Source organism: Sinohyriopsis cumingii, chromosome 17 (genome assembly GCF_028554795.1).
Source record: "Sinohyriopsis cumingii isolate HCF-2022 chromosome 17, ASM2855479v2, whole genome shotgun sequence".
In the NCBI taxonomy this organism is placed as follows: domain Eukaryota; kingdom Metazoa; phylum Mollusca; class Bivalvia; order Unionida; family Unionidae; genus Sinohyriopsis; species Sinohyriopsis cumingii.
Window position 1 is genome coordinate 82,773,276 of NC_142977.1, and position 5,794 is coordinate 82,779,069.

A 5,794-nucleotide genomic window follows, 5' to 3' on the forward strand; every position below is an offset into this window, starting at 1 on the left:
TCAAATGCATGTTCATGCATGGATCTTGGTCATTAACAATCTTGTCAGAGATCTTAATGGTAAGGATATATTCCAAGTTTGATCAAAACAAGATAAAAATATATGGCCTCCAAGTTTAGCCAATCGGGTGCAAGATCAACTCATTAATATTCATGCATCTTACTTATTATCAAAATCTGTGGAGATTTTGATGATAAAAACCTATATTCCATGTTTGACTGAAATTGGATCAGAATATAGACACTAGGATGGTACGAAGCAGCTGTCGACAGACGGATGCAGGGCCTTTCAATGGCATACATGCCATATTTCCAGATGGTTATTGAGACTCAAAAAGGTGGGGGGTTGGGGTTGGGGGGGCAGTGCACTCGCCACCACCCCAAAGCAAGATCGTCCAATTCAGAATAAACTCTTTTCATATAAACCTATAGAAAATGACTGGAAATTCATACATGAATACAAGAAAATAATACGTGTTTTCTTTAAAGCATTTAATGCGCTTACAAACAAAATATAGTTGGTTCACTTAGCATTGTCAAATATCATCACCTAACAAACACACGTGTACACTCACAGAATCACAGCCACACAGAGATATAAAAAAATGCATAAAGTTCTGTCTTTAAAATCTAATGGACATTGCAATATAGTCTTAATTAAATGCAGTCTATCAATAGTTCAGTTGGGGGGTTGAAAATATAAATGTCATTTGTGTTTGTCTTTGCACTCATTTGAGACTGGATAGTACTGTTGTTCAAAGTTCCCAGCTGGACTCTCCGAGGGAAATCTGGTCAGAACTGAGTTGTTCTTGCCGACCATAATACTGGCATTACGGTAACTGTATCTGATGCAGTGTGACCACGTGATATGCTGGTTCAATAGAAAAAAGAAAACAAAATGTATTAAAGGCTGAATCTTTTGTTTCAAGATTCCTTGTAATTTTATTATTTTATCTGTTGTTTGATGATATAAAATAGGGGATCATGGCTGCTAATTACAATTCTGATATTCCTGTTTTTCTCTTGTGTAATGATGTCTACAATGACAACCAATCATAATTGTTTTAAATGAATCAAGCAATTAAGAAATAGACAATCATAAATACCCTTCCAATACATTTTGATATCCAGAAACATACAATTAAACATGATAATATATCTACTGAAACCTTTCTGACAGTGTTATGAGTTCAGTATCATACACATATTTAATCATGCATGCCATATCTCATTTGTACACAGAACACTGTCACGTGGTGACCTGCACAAAAATAGCAATCAAAACAAAAAGAACACGGCATATCTTCCATGACCACTGTCATGTAATTAGTTATTGGTAAGTTCATGATTACATTCAATATTTCTTGCTAAGTAAGCAGAAGTATTCTCCAAGAAAATTTTGTACCTATTCATGACTGATTAAGATAAATTTGACTTGGTCAATTACTGATAAAAGCACTGAGACTGTTACTTGAAAATAAAACAGTTCTCTTGATATTGTGTCTGAAAACATAAGTTCATGAAAAATTGTTTTGTAACATATCATCTCAAAATTATCCTGCATTAAAATTATTTTGGCAAACAGTTTTTGGTGTCTGAAAACCAACAGCCTCCAAAGACACAGAGAAAATAAATATTTTTTAATGGTCTGATAGGTAATGACACTGCTACACAATCTAGTTAAAAGCGCATGGTGTATGGATCAGATGTAATGTCAATATTTATCCTTGCACATTTGTTGAAGTATAGGTATTTGGTAAGTCCATTAAAAAAGCTTTCATACCTCTTTTATATTATGCTTTGCGGCTGTATGGTGCTTAAACGATTGTTAAAACATGATGGCCAAATAACTGCATGGGATAATTATGGACACCTCATGTCCGATGACTGACATTTCGAGTTGGCAAATAGTCATTTGAACCCATTTGTTGGTCACGTGTAGCAAACACTGCCATTTGAGGACCTTTTTCATGTATGTATGTATGTATGTATGCATGCATGCATGTATGTCTGAAAGAATTTTTCAATTGGTTGGTAGGTATATGAGCAAAATATAATAGATTAAAAACAGACTGACCAGTAGATTAATAGCAATTTTTAAAAATGATATCTAAGTTTTCCTATTATTAAACATACTTTATTATTATTATGATTATTATTATAATTGAATTATTATTATCATTATTGTTATTATTAAATATAATTTGGAAATCACTGAATATATCAGTAACAGTTATTAATACAATCCGTCTATCTTTATTTAACATCCACAGAACCCAAATACCTGAGATGCTATTGCAATATGTTAAAATTGCCATAGGGTTGAATTCTTAAGGAATGAACTATCCGGGGACAAAATGGCTGAGGATGAGTTGTTCTTGAACACATAATTTTCTTAAACAACTTGCCAAAAGGTGATGTCATGGATGTGACATTTCTGGGCAGTAAACAATGACAAGATATTTTACCAACAGACAACCTATCAACAACAACACAAAAACTGACACCTGCCAACAATTTGTTGCACTGTATAACAATAATGAAGAAAAGTCACCAGGTTATTAACAGCATGAATAGGTTTTACTTTAAATATAAATATACTTGGATAAATATTACAAACATAAAAAAGTCAACAACAGTCGATCTGCACTGAAAAGCATATTTATTCTAAGGTATAGTTTTGATGATGGTAAATGTACATCATCAAGCTACAGTAACTGCAGGCAAATGTATCAGATTTTATTGGTGTTGTGTGACAGATGAAACTGGTAAAGTGCTAGGTTACTTTATTAAAATAGTGATTAGCTGTTAAACTCAGTGTGTGGACCAGAGAATTAAATTACATGATGTACCAAGAGGGCCCCTGAACATAAAAACAGGTGTGCCAAAGAAAGAATGTGGTGTTGGCATGGTTGCACTGTCAATATAAAGTTTTGATAAAATATTCAAAAATATAATAAAAAAACAGCATCTGCAATCTGGCAACTCTCCCTGTTATAAAAACAAGTATCATAAGATCTTTAGAAGTTATATACACAAGAACAAGAATCAAGATAAAAAAGAAAAAACACAGTCTTTCTTGATCTAATCACTCTGCAAAATATATTAATTTGTCAGACCTTAGTTCTTACCAATACTACTGATAGTAATCCTTCTTTAGCTGCCATGAATTAAGGGCATAAATTACCCAAACTGATTGGCTGGCAATGTTGCTTATAGGCACATCATGACATTTTGACTATTCAGTGCTAAAGCTGGGGGAGTCAAGTTCTTTGGTCCGAGACCCACAGCAGCCAACCCAGTTAATCGAGGCAGGATTCAAACTGGCAACCCAATTATCATGAATCCAGCATACTAACTACTGAGTCATTAAACAATTAACTGGGGAGAAATTGTATCATGTTACAACCCGTCTCAGACCCACAACAGCCAACCCAATTAATCGGTGCAGGATTCAAAGTGGCAACCCAACGATCATGTATCAAGCATACTAACCATTGAGTTACTTCCCAACTTCCCAAGTAACTGAGAGGGAATAGTGTCATTTTGAAATTTGTCTAAAGTAAGTGCCAAATAAGCTTATACTGAATTTTTTATTTTATTTTATCAAAAGGTACAATTCATTTTGAAAACAAACTTTACAAACCTAACATTTTAGTATATTCCAATAAGATGATCATAATTTGGATAAGTCCATTCTGCAAAATTACTATGGTATATGAAAATTTTCAATAGAATCTGGCACAAAAATGCTGGACAGTTAACATAGTAATTTCCAGTTGCATGGGTTGTCCCAGTAGGCAGCAAAATTATGGCATATGTGATGCAATCGAAACAACCCTTGCTGTCCAACTTTGATGCAATACATAAATTGTTTTTCCTTTACTAATATAAATGTGGCGTAGTCCTATCAAGACAGTAGCATTTCAAAATAATTACTTTGCAAATTGATTGTACAGCTGATGTTATTCAGGTGTCAAGTTTATTACCTAAAAGTGATGATCATATATATAAATAAGGAAGAAAAACGTGTGTATTGGATTATTCACCACCACCAATAAGTGGCTTCCTATTGGTCTTTTCAATACGTTTACACGATTTTCTCTTCCCTGCACCCCACCCCCAACTCAGAGTGTTGGAGCCATTCACTGTACTGTACTGTATCTGTATCTGCGTGATACTCTAAATCCTCTTGACAGAATATTATTCGGAGAGTGTTGTCGACAGTACATGGAGTGAACATATTGTTTCCTTTTTTAATAAAATAATTAGCATACAGTTATTACGATATTTTAAAAGATATCACTCCAAATGCGTTATTTTAAGAATTATAACTGCTCATTACTTCTTGTATAATAATAAATATTGCCTGTATATGGCTGTTGGCGTCGTATAGGCAAATTTCATCGTGCAACTTACGTTTTGAGCAGTTGAAATCCCTCACATGAGAACGGGCAGACGACATGAAAGTTATTACTTCCGGGTCAATCTTTCGCTGTGCTTGTTAAGCCTTAGATCACAATGGGAAGTAACTCGTATATATAATTCAATTCAATACACTAGAAATCGTAATTAAACACGAAAAAGGCAATCACTTGTGTAGTATATACGTGTTTGTAGGATATTTAAGATCTAGAAACGATTATATATGTTTATTTTATTGAAATCTGTGATAATAATGGAGATAAAGATGACGTTGGTTGCGGGCAGATTTTAATCTGCCCACTAAACTTTATCTGCCCACAACATGAGTATGAGGACAACGGTTCTGCCTATAACCCACCTAAAATAGTATATTTGTCTTAATTATAATTGGATGGATTCGGGAAATTATCCACGATTAGGCCTTCTAAAGACAAATTTAATCTTGACAGAATATCCCCTGACTTACCGAGGAAAGCTCTGGTTGATCCGAAGAATAAAACTTTGATTATTAAAATTCACGACGTCAAGAAAGAGTTTCGCAAAGATGCGCCTCTTATGTGTGGTCAACATTTAAAATCTTGCGCAACACCAAAGGTGTCGATGCTACGATGAACGACAAACGATCACTAATTATCTCAACAATCGAAAATATTGTTTCAGAATAAAGTTTGTTGTATTAGCAGAAACAGACACTAATACTTGGATTATCCGTGACAAATATGATCCTGTCCTTTAAAATGAAACAATTGCCATCCTGAGTAAAAATTCGAAAACAGGAATGTTGACTGGTATTGACAAACCGTATTATGAACGAGCGTCTCCTGTAAACAGCAGTTATATAAGCGTTATATCCGATAAATGATAAACCCAGAGTTAATAATTTAAAACCAATGAAATTTTCAAGGCAAAATTGTGTAGCCGAACGAGTAACGGAACATTTTACCGTTTCGACTCGTGGAAACGGTCTCACGGATTAAAGACGTAAAAAAATAAATGAATGGGGAGAAATAGTTAAAGATACTGGAGCGTCTGTCAAAGATGTTGCTGAGCTAAGAAAGAAACTATAGTTCCCAATAACAGTAAGAACGGTAACCGAATCAAAGTATAAATCAAAAGGAGCCTCGATTTAAATTATTGATCTTAATGCGTATGCGTGGACCAATACAGTAATAATATTTCCACAAAATCGAACTGTTAAATTGTATAATGATGATATATTCGATTTTTTTAACGAAAAAAGGACGAACGATCCTGTATCAGTATGGTTATTTCAAAGTTCTGATGATGGAAACTATCAGTTTGTACGACCAAATGGCATTATTTATCGCACAGAATCTCTTCACGAAGAAATGAAAAATCTTGCGTTAAAA

At 34.0% G+C, this 5,794-nt stretch overlaps 1 long non-coding RNA gene across 1 annotated transcript; it reads right to left on the reverse strand.

Moving 5' to 3' along the window:
* Positions 1 to 476: 476 nt before the first annotated feature.
* LOC149779325 (uncharacterized) lies at positions 477 to 4,531 on the reverse strand. Its single transcript, XR_016415608.1, has 2 exons — positions 4,419 to 4,531; positions 477 to 870 (listed from the first exon to the last, which is right to left on the reverse strand). It is a non-coding gene; the product is annotated as an uncharacterized LOC149779325 (long non-coding RNA).
* Between the last annotated feature and the right edge of the window lie 1,263 nt (positions 4,532 to 5,794).